This window comes from Homarus americanus, unplaced genomic scaffold (genome assembly GCF_018991925.1).
Source record: "Homarus americanus isolate GMGI-L3 unplaced genomic scaffold, GMGI_Hamer_2.0 scaffold57980, whole genome shotgun sequence".
NCBI lineage: Eukaryota > Metazoa > Arthropoda > Malacostraca > Decapoda > Nephropidae > Homarus > Homarus americanus.
The window spans coordinates 23,051,937-23,075,070 of record NW_024716703.1 but is presented as its reverse complement, the minus strand read 5'-3'; positions in this window follow the sequence as shown (position 1 = coordinate 23,075,070).

Sequence of the window (23,134 nt, the reverse complement as noted above, 5' to 3'; positions counted from 1 at the left end):
TGCCGTCTCCTGCATCTTACAGTATAGTTCTTGATAATGACAATCTTCAATCTATCACCCCACTCATGAGCATTCTAAACCTCTGATGCCATCCACTAATAACTACCATCCAGAATAATTCAGTACTGATGACTTCAACATGTGAGAACCAATGTAAATCTGTTTCTCATGACGTCAATTAAACTACTGTACTGCCATTCAAAATTCACCAATGATGTCCTCCATATATGACCACCAATCAATACTCAACATATATATTTCACTTCCCTGATGCCAACCACAATTCACCTATAATAAAATTAATCAATCACTGCCAGTCGTAAAACTCACCAACATCACGAGGCCGCCGTCACCCAGGACTCGGTACGGATAAAATAAAACAACACATTTCTCCCAACATAATAAACAACATTTCTCCTAACATAATAAACAACATTTCTCCCAACATTTCACAAATGTCAGGTGTGACTCGTTGGAAGCGATGTTTACATAACATTAAATTAAGTCAAACAACAAAAGTAACTCCCTACGGTACCTGTCAACTATCTGGTGATTTCTTCTAAACAATAATTAATTATATCAATGCGATAAATGTATTTAACTAACACAAAGTAAATATTATTGTACCAAGCTCAGTGACAACCCCCCTCCGGGACACAATTTATGCGTAAGACAAAAGTAGTGTCCTCGTTCTGTCCGATGATCACGGTATATCTAACGAACCATAATAAAAGCAATGCCACGACTTACCTGGCAGTTGGTAAGCCTGAATCCAACTGTTCCCATGATAGGAGGAAGCGCGAGTCGGATGGTTCGCCAGAGATGTTTTCACCAAATTTCTGGACACGACTTTGGTCTTTGACTGTACATCTGATGTGTACATGACTTAAATAACCCCTGTACACAATTTAAGTGTACATCAACTTTTGTGACCTACTATACAACACTTAAGTAACCTACTATAATGTACTTACCTGTATGTGAGTTATTGTACAACAAATAAGTGATCTACTGTATGTAAATGACCTTTACACAACTTCAATCATTCAGAGTACCGTCCTCATATCTGAGGGCTGGTGACCACAGTCCTCCACTCTAAGCATTCTCGGGCTGTTTTTACTACTCCTCCAAGGTTATCTCTCTGGGGAGCCAGTCTTAATTCCATTCATCCATCCTAGTCTCTGCCTTCCCCAGGCCCTCCTACCCTCAACTTTGCCCCCACCCTCTCTGGCCATCGCTGAGCACCTGGCAGCTTCCTTCTGCCACTCACTAGCTCGGCCTCAGGTCTGTGTAACCTCCAGGGTATGAGGGTGGGAACAAGAGAGGCCGGTGACCCAGTAGGGCGGAGCTGTACTGCTATACTGTCATTATTGGGGTCCACTCTTAAAGTGGTCCTGCCCGGGTGTTGTCCGCCCCTCACGCTCCCACCCGCACCTGCAGCTGCGGGGTGGGGCACGGCGGGGCGGGGACGACTAAGGTGTTGATGTACCATCACGCCAGAAATCAATCCACAAATACCTAATCTACGATACCAAAATCAATCAGAGCTTAACTAATCCTACTCTAAGATCATATAACCATGAGGGAAGAGCTACACATTAAGGCGACCATGAGATATAGAAGACAACGATGAGCAGAAGAGAAAATACAAAGAAAGGAAATTCAAGGAGGTGGAGACTGATGGGGTGCAGGCTGGGTGTGGTGAGTGTTGCGCCTGGAACGCAAGTAATTGGGGCTACAGGTGGCGCTCGATGCTCTCACCGTCCACCCTCCACCTGGCTAAAGATACTGCACAAGAATATATTCTACTTCACATAACTGTCAGTCTAATAAAACCGAAATTCCGCTCAACAGGTCCTGTTACCTGTAAACTTATGAAGCAATCAAGTTTGGTCCGTCCATCACAAGAAACGGACACGAGAGGGCTGACCCTCCCATCTCCTGACCCAACACTCCAGGTGACCCACACTAACCTTGCCATCGTATTATGTTTTACAATAGCGACAACATCTTAAGGAAGGCAGCTCTCACCTTCAACAATCACATACACCCCAGCAGCATCACCACTGGACACTTGGTATCGACCAGTGAGTAACGGGGCAGCATCCGCCGAGGATAAGGGGACTACCCCACCCTACCTATAACGTCACAATGTTTCCAGATTCCAGTGAGTTTAGAATTCACAGTCACAGCCCCACACAGGCCCACGTGGTCTGGCCAAATAGGCCTATCCAGCGGTAGACGGCCACAATATTGGGCTTTCATTCCCACAACCTCATCTGCAAATTTGGTAAGAAGCTTCACACCATCCCCGACACCGGCCCCTACTACCACCTGAGATCCCCTGTCCGAGAATTGCTGTTCGACACCACAACCGCATCCAGCCCATACGTGCACGAACTGATCGCTATAAGAACAGCCCAGTCCCAACCATTGTAAAAATTATCAATAACATGTAATAAATCAGTGTATTCACTCCCAGTAAACACTGCTCCCTACACTGTCACTATGTTGAAATGAACTGTATTTTGAGCTGATCCCCATCTAAGTTACTATATGTCTTATTTGTGTCACTTATGTCACTTGTATATTATTTGTAATTCGTAACCCATTCCCAAATATGTAACTGTATATTTTCAGCCTTCTGGCTGCCAAGCTCTTCAATAAACCGTTAATTATTATTATTATTATTATTATTAGACAAGGTTCAGCTCCCATTAGGCCCTCGACCTATTCAAGTAAGTAAGAAGAGACCAATTTAAATAATTGGTGTCGGCCAGAAGTTGGAGGTCCCCCGACGGTAGCAGTGTGTCACGTAGCGGTAGTTGTTCACCGCCGTCCTCCCTCACGCCTCCTACCCCATTCCCCTGGGCCCCCGCCTGCTGAAGGGGAGGCGAGCACCCCAGTAGGGCTACGCCCTCCCAGCTACAATGGATTTCTCCCCCGGGTCCCACACCGCAGCAAGAGGTTACATCCGCCATATTCCACCATCCTCACTCACCATATACATGTATTCGGTGTAACATCAGCGAGTGCCAACATCATCACCACGATAGTCATCACTATTACCACCATAGCCGTCATCATTATCACCACCCCCATGATGCAGTAGCCTCCAGCCAGGCTTACTTCCGACGGGGACCACACCTGCCTTCCACCACCACCACCAACAGCCAGCTTCAAGCACCTAATACCATACACCAGGACAATCTTGCTGCTCATCCTCTATTCAATAATGGTTTCTTACTCTTTATTCTGTCTTATTTTTCCCTCATATAGGAAACTTCATCTTGGCCACACACGGTCACCCCAGCTTACATAATATCATTCTTCACGCTTACGAGTATTGTGGACAATTCTTTCAGTTTACATAAGTTCACTTTTACTACCAACAAAATGCGTTCCCTTTCTTCTCGCTCCCATTACATCCTTCTTCCCACCTGTATGGATCAACCTTCTCCAGTGTATATAATCGTTTTTCCGACCATAAAGGGCCACTCTGTCCACCTGCTTGGGATCAGTTGTCTGCCTGTATACCCTAACGTTATGGGATCATCATTCAAGCCTTATTAAGACCATCCTCCTCCCATATATAGGATTACTGTCGCCTCCTGTCCTCGCGTATCTCTACCATACAAAAGGCTTACAAAGTCCCTTGGTGCTTGTGCTTACATCGTCCTTGGTGGAGTTACACATATACAAACCAACGGTACGGTATGTATTCCGTAGTTTTCTGCACTTCACTTTAGAGTTGTCAGCCATATTGTACAGACCTCATCAACGTTGTAGATGATATTTTCTATGTAATTTCGCCTTCAAGTTTAAGTAACTTCTGATATGGTTTAAAAATAAATAGCTGTGAAAAGGAAATTATAGAGTAAACATTGATATTTCGGAGCTGAAATCCCACCCAAGGGCAATATGAACACAAACACCAAGGGAGTTTATAAACACCCTGCAGGAGTACTACGACCAGACTACACATCCCGACCCCTGTAGCTGACTGTTGTTTCACCATTCTCAAAAGCTCGCCTTAATACTTGTGGTTCCAGGGGTCGATCGCTATTCATAGAGTGTGCCAGAGTCCGTCCATAATACCGGAATTGAATAATTTAGGCATAGTTATGAGGGGGGTCGCGCGCGCGCGCGTGTGTGTGTGTGTGTGTGTGTGTGTGTGTGTGTGTGTTGAGGCAAACCTTACACTATAAGCCCACCCTTGTGACCCGCAGTAACTCTCTCTCATCATTTTTCATCACAGTTACGACTTTTTTTGTTATGCCATTAATAGCCTTAACGTCCATTCTATTAGACAATTTTTTTAATTACTCTATATTTTTACTCCCTCTTTTTTTCCTTCCTTAATTTTCTTTTATATATAATTTTTATAATTTGTTTTTAATACTTTTACTATACTTTCACTACATACACTTTTATCTTCTTTCTCGCATGACCTACACGAGCTGAGCTTAGTCCTGGGGGGAAAGGGAAGAGGAGGGGAAGTGGGAGATGAAGGGGAGAGGGGTTGGGGGCGGACGAGACTCTTTCAGTAGTTTCTTAATTAGTGTTTTTTCTCCCCTCCCTCCCTTGAAGGACTTCCTAGGCTTCTTAGGAGGAGAAGCCGCCCGTGGCCCAAGTAGGAGCCTCTCACAATAGCCGGGTACTTAGTGCTTCTCTTCGTGGCGGAGAACGACACAACAGCCCAAAAGATGAAGAACTCACTACAGTACTTGTATAAGACTCTACCATAATATTATAGAATGTAGCGAAGAAAAAGGTTAAAATGACGGCTAAACGGCTATAACCACAAAAGAAATCTATATAAGGATGGTCTACGAGCAGATATATTTTTGACAAGGATAAGAAATACAAGTTAATATCATCGAAGAAAAAAAAAGAACACCCAAACAAAGTACTCCAAGCGGGTAAGACTCAGAACTAGATACAGTACATGCGGGCAAGGTCTATTACCTACCAAAAAAGTTTACAGTCTAGTTAGGAACAAATACGTTCTTCGATCACGTGAAGATTAGCGCCCCCCCACTTATTTCTGGCACCTCAGGATTAAACACGCTAACATAACCTAGCTCCCCCAAGGAACATTCTATATACATCAGACATATTGTAATAGTAATCACTGGAATCGATCCATTTTTTTTAGGAATCTTAATAGATTTCAACGTTTTGGAAGACCAAGGAATCGTAATCGACTCCAAGGCAAATTTAATTCACACTCACGATTACATTCCATGATTACAACATATCAAATTGACATTGTGGAGAGAAAAGTTGGGCGAGGCAACGGGACACAGAGTTGGCCAATTCCCAAAGCACTTGACACTTGGGTAGTGGATAAGTGGAGCAAGTTACCGAATATCATCATTAACTCTAACACGTTGGGTAGCGTCTAATATACAGTAGGTTGGACGGATAAACGAGCTACAGGGGTTGGGTGTAACCGGGGCTGCCTAGTATAGGCCAATAGGCCCGCTGCAGTTTCCTTCATTCTTATGTTCTTAAACCTACTGTGTGAAAAATATTGACTTTAATAAAAAAAACTTTAAAATTCTAACACGCAAAAATTCTACAAAGTGCAAGAATTTGGAAATATGTGGTAGAATTTCGTATGAATAAACTCTTCAATAAGTAGTTACTATTTTTTTATTCTCTTATATTTATGACCTATTGAGTTCATGACAGTAATTATATATTTTCTTTTGTTTACCTAATTTGGAATCGTAGGAATCATGATTGCAGTTTTTAATGTAATCGTAATCGAATATATTAATTTTCGAAGGAATCGTAATCGTAGACTTGCAAGATAATCGTAATCGATTCCATTTGTGGAGGAATCATATCATGTCTGATATACATGAGACGGGGTGGAACATAGACAGACTGCTGAAGGAGATCCTCCCCGAGAGGCTCACTCGACGGGGCCAAGGCGACGCCTCCAAACCACAAGTCGACACTCACACCCAACACCAGCCGCCAGGACGTGCGCCTCCCTGTCTCCTCCCCAGAGGCCTAAGAAGTCTGGTGGAAGACATAGGTCTCTCTCTGTCGTGTGTGTGTGTGTGTGTGTGTGTGTGTCAAGGATTATGGAAAAACAAAAGATGGTTAAATGAATTGAAGAGAGAGAAAGAGCAGCAAAACCTGGATACAAGGATAAAGCAGGAGGTGATTCCAGATGGGGCGATACACGGAGGAACAGAAGGATGGATAGGGAATATGAGGAGAGGAAGACGCCTGGAGAATTACAGATAAGAGAAAGAGGAAGGGGAGCAGTAAACAGGATGAAGAATGAGGTGGAGCAAGAGGTAGACGACAATCCCAAGTGCCCCCCCCCCCCGCCTGAATAATGGCCCTTGTGGTGAATTGCCCTCGCTACTCTCCTCATTTATTCCAGTGTTGCTCCCAGACGGCGGCGGGTCACAGTGGCGTTAAGGGGAAACTGGTAGGAGTCGAGGACATTCTGATTTTTCCCAGTACTAGAGGAAACGTTATCAAGGGAGTTCAGAGCTTACACTATAGTCAACAGGTATCACGTCCTAGATAGAAATTGTGTGATTCAGCTTCATATTTCATCTATCCTTCAACTTTTATGATTTCGAATCCCTATTCCCCCTCGTCCTTTCCATGCTATTCAATATCCCAAGTTTCTCTCTGTAAAATAATATTCACTTATCCATTTCTAACCATATTCCATTCCACAGGACTATTCACTTAAATTACCCATATGCCTCACCACGAGTTTGTCCCCCCCCCTCCAAATCACATAATGGTATTCATCCTCCCAACTCCGACTCTCCCATCACACGCCACTCTAATTCTCACATCCCTTACCTAGTCCACTCTTCCCACTCCCCACCCCATCCACGAACAACCCCCCTTCCCCCGTCAACCAGAAGGTACAGCACCAGACCACAAGCACACACACGTTACCACCTCCCACCACCACTAATGACAACCACTTCCCCCGCAGGTAAGCACGCATGCGTGACACCTGCTCGCTCCACCACCCCTAGCATCCCTTCAGCGCCACAACTTCGGTAGACAATACAGCGGTACTCTTGAGGTTCTTGTGCTCTCTCTCGCTCTTTGCTCAATTACAACTCACCGCCACAACACTATGTTCTTAACACGAATCTCTCGTTATTAATTATTTTCTACAAGAGTTAGTGTACACAAGATACCTGTAGGTGTGTGAGACTGGGCACAGGAGCCAGTGCGGCGAGAACTGGCCACTGTGGGCATGGGAGGGGCCCACTAACGAGGCGACATATGGCCAGCGAGCACAGTAGCAACTCCCCAGAGGTCGCCACAGCAACGACCCCCCAGAGGCCGCCACAGCAGCGACTTGAGGAGGCGACCCTGGTGAGGCCGCCGCGCCACAGCAGCGACCCCCCAGAGGCCGCCACAGCAGCGACCCCCCAGAGGCCGCCACAGCAGCGACCCCCCCCAAGAGGCCGCCACAGCAGCTACCCACACCACAACATCACAAACATCTAAGTTCAGCTCAGGTTTTAAAGACCAACAAAGCCAACAGTGTGAACTTAAAACTCCAAACTTTAACAGGACATCAAAACTTTTTCCTTGTGTCTGAACTTGGACGGAGGAGATCCTTGGATGTCCGGCGAAGCGTTGTGAGGAAACTGCTACTGACCAAGAGGGAGTTTTTACACAGTACAAGACCGACGCTCAACTGCATTTTTTTTCCTTCTCTCTTCCTTAACTTTTATTGTTCACTTTTGTTAGATACTCCGTATTCACCCTATACTTACTGGCATTGGTCTTAACATTTTTCGATTCCACACGTTAAATTAACTAAAGGAATGCTTATCTCTCTCTCTCTCTCTCTCTCTCTCTCTCTCTCTCTCTCTCTCTCTCTCTCTCTCTCTCTCTCCACAGGAGTTCTACACCCGACGAATGAGAGAAGGTAATGTTTTTTGTGTTTTTTTATTGTCACTATGATTTCAATAAACAGTCTGTGGTGTGTGGGGACTACTGATAATGACCCGCACCACCTGTCCCAATAACGGATGAGGACTACCAGTAAGATAAAGAACCTTGCCAACATGTAAGGGTTCCCACACTAACACCCTGAGAATTGTACAGTACTGTGGGTAGGCCGGGTGTGCGTGTGTGTAGGTAGACCGGGTGTGTGTGGTTGGGCCGGCCGGGTGTTGGTGTGTGTGAGGGCAGGACAGGGATCTACAGGACGGCCCAGAAAGGAGGGGAGTGAGGGAGGGAGGTGAGCTGCTGATTCTAAACAAAAGGACATTGTAGGGTTAATGGAGAGAGAAGGTAGCCATCCAGAAACCAATGAGGTGGAGCTACACCCTTGGCATGAGTGGCTGCCACACAATACTACAACAGCTGGAGGGGCACCGACAGAACCAGGATAAAAGAAGGTAAACACAAAAATGGAGGAGGATGGAAAGATATGATGAAAAAAAATACGTCTCTTTAAAACACAGTACAGCGGAAGGGTTAAGTACCACGGACGGGGTAAATATCACGGACGGGTTAAAGCTACACAACCACCGTCCCGCCATGACCTATATAACAAAGTGAACCTCCGCCGTCCCTCAAGAGGTGTTGGTGCTAAACTTCAGAATCTTTAATGGAGAAACTGCTGTTGGTGTTGTGGATTTCAGACCCTATACTGCCGGAGACGGGACGGGACGGGACGGGACGGGACGGGACGGGACGGGACGGGACGGGACGGGACGGAGGAGACAACTCAGACAAGACAAACAACTCCGTGTCCCAGATCTATTGCGTGAAATTAAAAAAAATAAAAATAATTAAAATAAAAGATATAGGATATAAAGAAAATAGGAAGTTATTGTAATGAAAAAATTTAATACAGATATGAGATATTCACCCAAATTAAGGAAATAAAATACAGAAAAAAATATATAATTACGATAACATTAATAACATGTAGACAAAAACTGAAGGGCAAGAAACAAAAATAATACGTCATGTGTTTGGTAGATAATAATAATAATAATAATAATAATAATAATAATAATAATAATAATAATAATAATAATAATAATAATAATAATAATAATAATAAATATTACGAAAAATTGGAGAGAGAGATAGAGAGCTCAGGACAAGAAAGGCACCACATCACATACCTGGGAGGGAGAACCTAATAGAGCTCAGGACAAGAGAGGCGTATACACCACATCACATACCTGGTGAGAGAGAGAGAGAGATTATTGTACATACCTAGAAAGAAAGAGAGAGAGAGAGAGAGAGAGAGAGAGAGAGAGAGAGAGAGAGAGAGAGAGAGAGAGAGAGAGAGAGAGAGAGAGAGAGAGAGAGAGAGAGATTATTGTACATACCTGGAAAGAAAGAAAAAGAGAGAAAAGAGAGAATAAGAGAGAAAAAGAGAGAATAAGAGAGAATAAGAGAGAAAAAGAGAGAAAAAGAGAGAGAGAGAGAGAGAGAGAGAGAGAGAGAGAGAGAGAGAGAGGTAAACAGTACAGTACGTCATAAATCATTGAACGGGTAAATACTTTATAAGGTTGAAGACACAACTAAAGGGGACATACCAGACCACCTCCTCATACTCTCCTCTTCCTCCTTCTCTTCCACCGTCTTTATCACCATTTCTTCCTCCTCCTTCTTCTCATTCTCTTCCTCCTCCTCTTTCACCGTCGCCATCACCTCCTCCTCCTCCTCCTCCTCCTCCTCCACGGTCTTCATCACGGCTTCTCCTCTAAATTATCTTCTTCCTCTTCCACCATTATAACCTCCTCCCTTTTTCTTCTATTCCTCATATCTTCCTCTCCTCCTCTCTATTCTCTTCATCTTCCACCACCTCTTCCTCTTCTCCCTATTCTCTTCATCTCCCATCTCCTCCTCTTCCCTTTCTTCCGTATCCACCGCCTCACATCCAAGAAAAAGAGAATGATAAAAACGAAGACAAAAATAAAAGGAGGAGAAAGGAAAAAATAAAGAGGAAAATAAGACAATAAAAGATAAAAACGAAAGAAAGAAAGAAATTATACGAAGGAATAAGAATAAAAAAGACAAGAGCAGGAAAGGGGGAGAAATTGAAGAAGGAAGAACAACACACAAGATAATGAAACAAAAACAAAAAGAAAAAAAATGCAAGAAAAACAAAGAAAGAGGAAGAGAATAAGAAAAATAATAATAAACTAAGAAGAACTCTCAGTAAACACATCAACTGCCACCCTCACTTATGTATAGTATCCACCTATGTATAGTATCCACCTATGTATAGTATCCACCTATGAATAGTATCCACCTATGTATAGTATCCACCTATGTATAGTATCCACCTATGTATAGTATCCACCTATGTATAGTATCCATTATGTTATCACCCACCTATGTTTGTTTCTTTACGCCATTTGCCTCTGTCTATCCAGCAGTAATTGGGAACCTGGATGTTAATCTATTTGCGGATCGTATTCCGTTGGTGAGTTGTCCGGTCTTCTTGGACTATTTCCTTGACACTGGGTCATGCAACTCGTTAACTCAGGGTGTGGTTGTTGTGTTGGCGACAGCTTCTACACCTTAAACAAATTCACGCCTTGGTGCCCTTGGGCCGGCCACACACACACACACACTACCCCACAACCTTCTCAACTTACACTCCTTCACTAGAGCTGCCACACAACCACCTTGTACCCATCACTTCACTGTCCCCATTCCCCTCTCCCTCTCTTCCACCGAGCATTACACACATGTCAAAACAAACACTCGGTACTCTCCAGCGGCAGACATCAGACCCGTTACCATCCTTGTTGTGTTAACGAACTGACAGAGACATCACACTCAGGCCCGTCCACACCTGCTAAAGAGCCGTCAACACCTGTACTGTGGCCACGTTAACAAGGTGGTGACTTTTTTGTGGAAAAGAGCATTAACCCTCATCGTGTGGCATTAACCTAAGGGATCCTTTGCCCTCTAAGGGGTTAATCGAGATAGGTTTTAAGCTTTCCTCGTATTCTGTACCGTACTAGTGGTGCGTCCCATTTAACGTGTAATCAAACAACCAAACAAAAACGGTGATCCTGCTGACGTGTCTCTCAAGTCATAACAACACGTGGGGCACCAGGAGCTTCGTCTACGCCGTGTTTACAAAGTTCCCTCAGGTTTATATTTACACAACCCACCGACTTTTCTTACTTGATTTAATTGGGTATATTTAAATGAGGAGTCAAGCCTGTGCATCCTGGCCTTCATCTTCATTTTTTTATTGTTGCAGCGTATTGTTGGTCATGTCCGCTGTGCTTACACTGGCAGACGGAACTGTACATAACACAGTGATAATGGCGGGATGTGTTCTTTACATTTCCGTTTACATATCAAAGGATATCATGGCGAACATGGTGAAATATGCTTTTAAATGCCTAAAATGATGGCGTATATACTGGCATTTTGAATGTATAACTTTTTTTTCTTTTAGGGAGATACTAAAAACAAACATCAAGGAAGTTTGTAAACACCACATGCGCTGCCGTCACGGCCTACTGAATGTGACTAGTGAACATCAAAGGCCTAACTATCTGTACAAATTATGATAACGAGCAACAAAATTTATATCAACGCTTGATTTATCCCTCAAACAGAATAAATAAATGATACAAAACATACAATTATTATTATATGTCAGACAAAAACTGGAAAGGCGTCGATCATCTCAGAGCTCCCCGTGAACAGTTCCCATATTACACCGATGAATAAATCGGGGACAACAACGGTAAAATGACCAATAAAATATAACACTAAAAGAGGAAAATGCAAAGAACTATCCCAGACATTGTGATAACTTTTACATTACCAATACATAGCAAATACACCTAAGATAAATTGAGATGTGGAAAGAATTAAGCTGTCTACAGGGGAACGATCTGGCGGGTAGAGAGAATACGACAGTCCCCCCCCCCCTACTTCGTTCTCTTTAGTATAGCTCTGTCTCCTGCTGTCGTGAGCCCCCGAGGCCCCTACGGCAGTACTTTGGTGACTTAAATCTCTCACTTATATTTGCATCACAAGCACTGAATTCACTTTAACATTAATTAAAAAATAACATAGATTGGTGAGGTTAGGTTCTTAGATAGGTTGGTGAGGTTAGGTTCTTAGGTAGGTTGGTGAGGTTAGGTTCTTAGGTAGGTTGGTGAGGTTAGGGGTCTTAGGTAGGTTGGTGAGGTTAGGTTCTTAGGTAGGTTGGTGAGGTTAGGTTCTTAGGTAGGTTGGTGAGGTTAGGTTCTTAGGTAGGTTGGTGAGGTTAGGTTCTTAGGAAGGTTGGTGAGGTTAGGGTCTTAGGAAGGTTGGTGAGGTTAGGTTCTTAGGTAGGTTGGTGAGGTTAGGGTCTTAGGAAGGTTGGTGAGGTTAGGTTCTTAGGTAGGTTGGTGAGGTTAGGTTCTTAGGTAGGTTGGTGAGTTGGGTTAGGAAGGTTGGTGAGGTTAGGGTCTTAGGAAGGTTGGTGAGGTTAGGTTCTTAGGTAGGTTGGTGAGGTTAGGTTCTTAGGAGTTGGTGAGGTTAGGTTCTTAGGTAGGTTGGTGAGGGTTAGGTTCTTAGGTGGTAGGTTGGTGAGGTTAGGGTCTTAGGAGGTTGGTGAGGTTTAGGGTCTTAGGTAGGTTGGTGAGGTTAGGTTCTTAGGTAGGTTGGTGAGGTTAGGTTCTTAAGGTAGGTTGGAGAGGTTAGGTTCTTAGGTAGGTTGGTGAGGTTAGGTTCTTAGGTAGGTTGGTGAGGTTAGGTTCTTAGGTAGGTTGGTGAGGTTAGGTTCTTAGGTAGGTTGGTGAGGTTAGGGTCTTAGGAAGGTTGGTGAGGTTAGGTTCTTAGGTAGGTTGGTGAGGTTAGGGTCTTAGGTAGGTTGGTGAGGTTAGGTTCTTAGGAAGGTTGGTGAGGTTAGGTTCTTAGGTAGGTTGGTGAGGTTAGGTTCTTAGGAAGGTTGGTGAGGTTAGGTTAGGTTAGGTTAGGTTAGGTTAGGTTAGGGTCTTAGGTTATACAGAGGATACAGAAAGGGTGGTGTGTGAGTAATATTAATTGGATAAATGTGACATATTCGGAGATAATTCAACTACACTGAGCTGTTGGGATAATGATGGCCCTTAATGGGGTCCCGCTGACACAGGTGGTCGAGCTAATGGTCTCTTAGTTAATCTAGAATAAGACTATAAGACGGTTCAATACCTTTGTTATATTTTATCGGAGCAAATTCTGTGACACTATTTCCCTTCGCGACTGTACAAGTTTCCATGATATCATTACTTTCCATGACATCATTACTTTCCATGACATCATTACTTTCCATGACATCATTACTTTCCATGACATCATTTCTTTCCATGACATCATTACTTTCCATGACATCATTACTTTCCATGACATCATTCTCCATGACATCATTACTTTCCATGACATCTTTCCATGATATCATTACTTTCCATGACATCATTACTTTCCATGACATCATTACTTTCCATGACATCATTACTTTCCATGACATCATTTCTTTCCATGACATCATTACTTTCCATGATCTTCACTATTTAAACCCTCATCTTCAAAGGGTTAAATGACCACCACCAGAAGGTTGATCCTAAAGATGAGATGAACAGATAAAAAAGACGAAGAAGAAATTGACAACTCCACGACAGAAAGTTTCAAGACGATGTGACATCTATTGGCTTAAAAGACTTCAACCATGCTAAGGCAAGAGAAGAAACAAATAATGTCCTGAGAAAAAAGTGAGATTTGAAGAATTTTAATAACTCAAAGCTAATTAATTCAGCCAAGCTATCGTGGAAAATGTTGATTTATTCAGTTATAACTTTAGGCGAACTGCAACGAAAATGTTACTTAAGAATCCCGTGCTGTTCTGAAAAAATAAATAAATAAAATTGTAGCCGAATGTAACTAGACGATAAAAGCATAATCGACCTACTTAATATTATCTATTATTACATAAATATTAATGAACTTCTGCGCTAAATAACAATATAATTCCTGAAACGAGATGTCTTATTAAAAGGCATTAAGGCTTGTTCAAATTGCATGTAACAATTTGTACATTAAGTATCATCACTGTGTTTGTTGTGTGTGCATAGATTATAAACTGTACAGCATCACCACCACCATGCTTGAAACAACAGCATCACCACAACCATGCTTGAAACAACAGCATCACCACCACCATGCTTGAAACAACAGCATCACCATCACCATGCTTGAGACAACAGCATCACCACCATGCTTGGAAACAACAGCATTACCACAACCATGCTTGAAACAACAGCATCACCACCATGCTTGAAACAACAGCATCACCACCACCATGCTTGAAACAACAGCATCACCACCATGCTTGAAACAACAGCATTACACCACCATGCTTGATTATGCTTGAAACAACAGCATCACCACAACCATGCTTGAAACAACAGCATCACCACAACCATGCTTGAAACAACAGCATCACCACCATGCTTAAAACAACATCATTACCACCACCAAGCTTAAAACAACAGCATCACCACCACCATGCTTGAAACAACAGCACCACAACCATGCTTGAAACAACAGCATCACCACCACCATGCTTGAAACAACAGCATCACCACCACCATGCTTGAAACAACAGCATCACCACCATGCTTGAAACAACAGCATTACTACACAACCATGCTTGAAAAACAACAGCATCACTCACCACAAGTTTGAAAACAACAGCATCACCACCAATTATGCTTGAAACAACAGCATCGACTAACACCATGCTTGAAACAACAGCATTACCACAACCATGCTTTGAAACAACAGCATCACCACCACCATTGCTTGAAACAACAGTACATCACCTGACTAATTACAAGCCAAAACAAACAGCATAACCACAACCATGCTTGAAACAACAGACACCACCACCATGCTTGAAACAACAGCATCACTACCACCATGCTTGAAAACAACAGCATCACCACCACCATGCTTGAAACAAACAGCATTATCACAACCATGCTTAACAACAGCATCACCACCACCATGCCTTGAAACAACAGCATCACTCACCACCATGCTTGGAAACAACAGCATCACTTCAATAAACTATGCTTGAAACAAGAGATCAATCACCATGTTTGAAACAACAGCATCACCACCCATGCTTGAAAACAACAGCATCACCACAAACCATGCTTGAAACAACAGCATCACAACAACCATGCTGAAACAACAGCATCACCACAACCATGCTTGAAACAACAGCATCACCACAACCATGTTTGAAAGAACAGCATCACTAATGCCAAGAAAACAACATCATTACCACCACTGCTTAAAACAACAGCATCACCACCAATTGTTTGAAAACATTATTACCACCACCGTTTGAAACAAAGATACTACCCACCCCATGTTGCAACAGCATTACCACCACCATGCTTGAAACAACAGCATTACCACCACCATGCTTGAAACAACAGCATTACCACCACCATGCTTGAAACAACAGCATCACCACCACCATGCTTGAAACAACAGCATCACCACCACCATGCTTGAAACAACAGCATCACCACCACCAAGCTTGAAACAACAGCATCACCACCATGCTTGAAACAATAGCATTATTACCACCATGCTTGAAACAATAGCATTATTACCACCATGCTTGAAACAACAGCATCATCACAAAAGTCTGTCCAGGTCCAGGCTCTATAGTAGCTCCAACCCAGTTAGGTGACTTCCTTCTGGTAACCTCAAACTACCCGAACAGGCACCTGACCCCTAAACTACCCTAACAGGCACCTGACCCCTAAACTACCCTAACAGGCACCCGACCCCTAAACTACCCTAACAGGCACCCGACCCCTCCTCAAACCCAATGTATTGGTCTGCTAAAAGGTGACAGTTGACAGATATGGTTTTCATGGACGTACCTGTAAAAATTCCTGTGTACGGCACTTACGCTACATCCCAGTGTCTCACTACTTACCAGTGTTCAGCAGAATGAGTCTCTCGTCTCCTCAGGACAGGCGATTCCCGAAAGCAGCTCGACAGAGTAACCACCTGTGGTTGGAAAAACGGCAGACAGCTAGTGTGGGGCAACACGTGTGCTGCTACCTTGGCCTATATCTTCATTCACCTCACAGCAGCAAACCAAGGTGGTGCGGCAACCATAGAGAAGCCAATAAGTTTGATAAATATAGAGGATTTAAACCTTCGTACCAGTTTCTCCAAACCAAGTTCGGAAACTCACGGTATCTGAGGCAAAAGACGGCTGAATATTTTGAACGACTTGAAATCCAGGTTTATAGAAAATACTAGGAACCCAAGAGCAAAAAATTCATGTTCCATCGTCTTACCATCACGGGCCTGGTAGGGAAGGTTACCTGTATTCTTAGTGCTGTACTCGGGGATCACAATCTTTGGTTCCCACATATATATATATATATATATATATATATATATATATATATATATATATATATATATATATATATATATATATATATATATATATATATATATATATATATATATATATTATATATATATAGTCATAAATCTGTAGATCTTGTGCGTACAATAAATAAATTTATAAAATATAAATAACGGGATGGTAGAAGACGATATACGAGAACGGTCATTGAATATTTTGTGAGCAATCTTTATCCTCCTCTCTGATGCTAAGGGTCTCTCTCTCTCTCTCTCTCTCTCTCTCTCTCTCTCTCGCTCTCTCTCTTTCAAAACATGTGTGTGTGTGTGTGTGTGTGTGTGTGTGTGTGTGTGTGTGTGTGTGTACAAAAATCAGTAAACGTGTAAGTATATTTTTTATATGTTATTGTACAGCAATATATTAATATTATTGTAATTTCTGTACAACAAATACTATCGTAACAGACTGCAACACTCATTTCCCTGCAATACAGTACCAGTAGAGTAACACGGTCAGCAGTGACTTGGTGAGGCGGTGTAGAGGAGCAGTACACAAGCTCTGAGCATCACTGTGAAGTGCAGCCCGGCATCCAGGGCCTGAGGGGCGAGTGAAGATGGGGGAGAAAACGTGCACGAATGCCGAAGCACCCATGAGAGGGTTGACAGATAGGGTGGTCGGGAAAGAGTAAGGGGTCACCGTTCTACAGCAGGGAAAATCTCCTTACAAAAACCGGGGTAAAGATTCTGTAGAGCCCCCCTCCCCCCCTTTTGCTCCCCTACGCTCCAGGCTAAGAGGAGACAAGCCAAGACATTGTTGGGTCGGGAGTCACGCAGGGCGGCGGGGCGAGGACTGGAGGAGGACGGGGATTACACTGGGCGGGGCCACTAACAAGAAGAAAGGCGGAACACATTGGGCGGCGGGGCGGGACGGGACGGGGGCGGTACGAGGTGGGGTAGGTTGGGACGGGTCAGACATGGGGGAATAGAGGAAGCCAGAAAAATATTAAGAAAATACACATTAATCCCGTAACTGGTGACGTAAACATCATTCTATATTTAGAAGATTTGATTTCGATCGGAGGAAGGGAGAGAGGTGTTGGGTGGGGGTCAGAGTCCTTCGGCAGTGACCTTGGGGAGAAGTGGTGGGGGTAGGGGACAGGAGGGGTTAAGTGAAGGAGCACATCTAACTACGCCCTCGGGTACTGGCTGAGTCACCCATTTCACGGATACACTACATCACGTCTTCTGTTATTATGGTAGTGAAGCAAACACGACTAAGGGATGGAGCTTTATTCCTACCGTGAGACTCCATCCCTTAAGCGTCCCCTACACGGCCAATAATACTGATACAATGTATTGGCTCATAATTATTGGGCAATATGCTCACCCTCTACAAGAGTCTACATGATTCACTATTATTGCTCAAAAATCGGTCAGTACGACACCCACACTCCTACAGGCAACATGGCAGACACATCCAGAGCCAATGCATTAGTCTCTTGAGTAAAAAAAAAAAAAAACGTTGGTGATTGAAATATTGGTGCATGAAAAGAGTGTCAATGTAACCATGGAAATGAGATAAAGGGTTTCTTTGAGCTGGTAATTTTCCCCAGTTCCTTTCCAAAGTTGGTTTTCAATGAAATGATTTTCTTTTTCACATCATCTCGTCCGGCCAAAGTCTTACATGTACCGTTCTTCTTTCGTGTGTCACTGTAGTCCTCTGATTTTGCCTTCCATAGTGCAGGTAAGTATCTAAATCATCTCATACATTCCAGTAATAATCTCCGTTCGTCTTCCTTCGTAGCAGACACGTTGCTGCGAGGAAGGCAGTAGACGTGACAGGTTATTATGCAATAATACGCTCTGATGACGCAATGGTGCACGTATTGCGCAATAAAAATAAAACCGATTTTTATTCCTTTAATATATTGCATTATTCTTCAATATTTACCATAAGCTATAAAAAAGACTCGGTCACAGCAGTTGATGACGTCACAGCCGTTGGTGATGACGCCACTGCAGTTGATGACGTCACACTCCCCCTCTCGCACCATTACTTCATCAATCTTACATTCACTTTAAATGGTCTTCTAGGAACTTGCTTTGTGAATAGATTTTTGGCTGTGATCCATGCCAATGACCTGCTGAACACTTTTTGTCGTGTGTTCATAAGTTTTCAATATTCCTGAAGTATTCATACCACAGACTGCCACTATCCTCTGGCATGTTAACACGACTCACGGACCAGCGGATAACAACAACAAAAAGAGGGGAATGTTAAACAAATTATCAATACTGACTGGTTATTGGTTGCTTGAGGCAGGTGCTGCTTTGTCTGGCTTTTCCGCCTTCTAAGCCACACACCTTACAATACGTGATTGGAAAATGCCTCTAATCCCAGTTTCTCCAACAGCCACTAGGTCAGTTGGAGAAACTATAGCAGGGTATATTGGAGTGCTACTGCAGGGTCTGTAAGCGTCTCCCAACAAACCTTACAACACTTTCTCCAACACTATGGTTCGACAGGTAGACACATCATGCGCCCTTGAGGTAAGTAGACCATTATTGCAGGGGATCAAGAAAACACACACACACACACACACACACACACACACACGCGGATCTTTTCAGCAATGTCATGTTGCTCCTGCAGGGAATGTTCTCATCAAGCTCACAAGTACCTGAAGGTTAAGTGCAAAACAGTCGAGAGATCATTGCCTAAGACTTAAATGTCGTAACTGGTGTTTGTACGGCAGGGACGGTACACACGAGGAGGCACACTATAACCAAACTATGTATACCCTCAACTTGGCAATATAGCGACTCTAAAAGGAAGTATTGGAGTATTAGGAAATTACGGATGTCACCCAACACTGAAAGCATCTTGAAGGAGCTATTGGCCAAGAACGATGAAGGAGGGAGGTGAACAGCTACACAAATGGTTCACTCAACAACTCTAGCAACAACTTCTGCTGCTCACACAAAATGGCCGTACACAAAGCCCATCACTGCAGCCGGCTCAACGCAACTGAAGTCGATGGCTCATCCATATCACAAAGATGATATATAACGTGTGTGGAAAATGTAGAAATGGTTATCAAAGTAATGTCAGATTTTTTTTTTTTTTTTAGACAGTCGCACCTTCTCACCGCGACGACATCAAGCCTGGTGAACACGTCTACAGGCCAGTGTGTAGAAGCTGCAGTGAATGTGACACGTGTGAAGGAAGTTCCTCCTCCCAAAGCACCGAGTCTCATATCAAGTACAGATGACAAGAGAACAAAGGTCAAACTACACCCATCCTGCACTCACACCCCGAGCCTGATGAAGGACCAAGCAACAACCACCAAGATCACAGTCAGTCTCTCTCACCAAAAGCATCAAGGTGTCACCATCATCACGTAACAGCTAACAAAATTACAGCAAATAAGTCTCATTAATAGCACGCAATATATTAGTAATAAAAGAGGAATTTTACTTCATTTTTTTTATCTCAGTCTTATTCTATAAAGCTGTTATTTTAATTTGCTGTACAATTTAATGGCAACTAACAGTACAGTACAGGGTAATGGCAATATTTCCAAGAACAGGATGTTTCTAATTTAGTCGGTAATGTTCAGTAGATAATACACCTCATTATCCGGCGCGAATAACGGATAATTCAATAAAGCTAAATATACCGAATACCGGACATTTATCTGATCACCGGTACATCCCGACGGCGGCCACAAAGAGTACCGTCCACCATACCAGTGAGGCAGAACACGACAAGGCCATTGATCACCATAAGAGTGTTCTAAATCATTTCGTTGTAACCAATCAACTTGTTTTCACATATTCCTGAGGGATACACACCTACCCATCTTTCATACCAGACCTCAACTTGCTAACTCAATTTCTTCACATCATTCCCACACTAAGTCCCACATGCCACTCCCACACGCCATTCCCACACCTCAACTCCACACGCCACTCCCACACCTCAGCTCCCACACGCCACTCCCACACCTCAACTCCCACACGCCACTCCCACACCCACTCCCACACCCCAACTCCCACACGCCACTCCCACACCTCAGCTCCCACACGCCACTCCCACACCTCAGCTCCCACACGCCACTCCCATACCTCAGCTCCCACACGCCACACCCACCAACAATCACCGTCGGGATCGCTGTAACTCACTAACTGGAATCCATCAGATCAATCTATCCTGCTATTACACGGTTTGATACCCGGGCTGGCCTGTAAGGTGCTGGAGGCGCCACACTGTCACCACCACCACTTCCACCTGTCTCCACCAGCTCTACCTGTCTCCACCGCCTCTACCTGTCTCCACCTGTCTGTCTCCACCACCTTCACCTGCCTCCATTATCCCTACCAACAACTGACCCTCCACCTCACCTCCACAGTTTCCTCAACATTATAAAATTTCACTCCCCCGCCAACTCCACTATCACCCATCACCCACCATCATCATCACCATCATCCACCACCACCACCATCATCCATCACCATTACGCACCATCATCACGCACCACCATTACCACCACCATCATCCACCACCATCATCATCCACCATCATCATCCACCATCATCATCCACCATCATCATCATCATCATCCATCACCATTACCCACCACCATCACCCACCACCACCATCACTCACAATCACCATCGTCACCATCACCCATAACCATTATATTTTTTCATCACCCACCACTATCACTCACTACCTTCACCCACCACAACCACTAAATACCATCATCCACCACCACCACCATCATCACCCACCACCATCACCCACCATCACCATCACCCACAACCATTACTTTTTTCATCGCCCTGACCCTAAAAATAAAGTGTCTGGATTATCTAATATATATCGAATTTAGTCTGGTGGCCCAGGGTGGCACCGAGGCAGTTGTGGGAGAGACAATGGTAGTGGGTGGCAGAGAGACAATGGTAGTGGGTGGCAGAGAGACAATGGTAGTGGGTGGCAGAGAGACAATGGTAGAGGGTGGCAGAGAGACAATGGTAGAGGGTGGCAGAGAGACAATGGTAGAAGGTGGCAGATACAATGGTTGAGGGTGGCAGATACAATGGTTGAGGGTGGCAGAGAGACAATGGTACAGGCAGAGAGACAATGGTAGAGGGTGGCTGAGAGACAATGGTTGAGGGTGGCAGGAGTGACAATGGTAGAGGGGTGGCAGAGAGAGAATGGTAGTGGGTGAGATACAATTGGGTTGAGGGTGGCAGAGAATGGTAGTGGGTGGCAGAGTGAGAATGGTTGAGGGTGGTAGAGTGACAATGGTTGAGGGTGGCAGAGAGACAATGGTAGAGGATGGCAGAGAGACAATGGTAGTGGGTGGCAGAAAGACAATGGTAGAAGGTGGCAGAGAGACAATGGTTGAAGGTGGCAGAGAGACAATGGTTGAGGGTGGCAGAGAGACAATGGCAGAGGGTGGCAGAGAGACAATGGCAGCAAGACAAGAGACAACTTCACCAGCTCTCATAAGGTTCGGCCTAATAATTAATATTGTATTATTTCTACCTTAACTTTCTGACTATAAAAAATATTATCATTTTAATTTTAAATTAAATATGTAACCTTCTAACGAAATAAACTAATCAAATATAAATTTTCATTTAAACCTGTAATTTCTGGCTAAATATAACAGTTCCCATTTCAGTTTTAATTTCAATCTGAATCTTTCTGGTTATATAAACGGCTTAAATTTCAATCTAAATTTGTAACCTTTTCTCTACACAACTTTAAAATTAATTTAAATCTGTAATTTTGTTGAAATAAATAGCCAAATATTCAATCTAAATCTGTAAATCTCGGGCCAAATGAACAGTTCCCAATTCAATTTATACCTGTAACCTTCTGGCTAAATGAATTACATCAGTGTCACAGTGACGGGTCATCAACATCCCTGGCTAGACGAGCATTAGTCGCCCCCAATACTGCACCAACTAAAACTAGTCGGCGGCGCGAGGTAGGCATAAGCTACCCACACTGTTTACCGCCTCTTAAAAATTCTCAGCCTAATTAACGTTTCCAGGTAAACTAATCACTTCCTCACCATACGCCACCTACAGCCAGGCATACCTGTTAAAATCATTAGGGATATTTAGGTTACCAGCGGCCAAACCAATCACCCCGTTAACCATATTGACCTCGGGTGGCGTCCCTAGGCGAGGACACACGCTAAGCGAGTTTCCTCTTACCTAAACCTGTTGATTAGGGGAGTTTTCCTCTGATATATTGGTGAATGACATAAGGAAAGGAAGTTTAACCGTGGCACTTTTTCTTTGAGAGAGAAGGGTGTACACGTATTCTCTCTCTCTCTCTCTCTCTCTCTCTCTCTCTCTCTCTCTCTCTCTCTCACACAGGTCGTGGATGAAGCCCTCTCCTCCCTCACTCAGGGCAGCGGGACAAGGGGATAATTACGCACTAACAACCCGGTGCCACAGAGCCACAGTGCAGTGCCACGTACAGTGGCATTGTGCCGCCCTCCCCCAACAGACTGCTCACAATACACCAATTACAGATAAAACTCAATTTAACATACACATGACCCTAACGGTGCTGGTTACAAGCCTGGCACACGCACACACACACAACCCCTCATTCACCCCACCCCACCCCTCAACTTAACCACATACAATGCACCAATCATCAATAGGACACAGATGA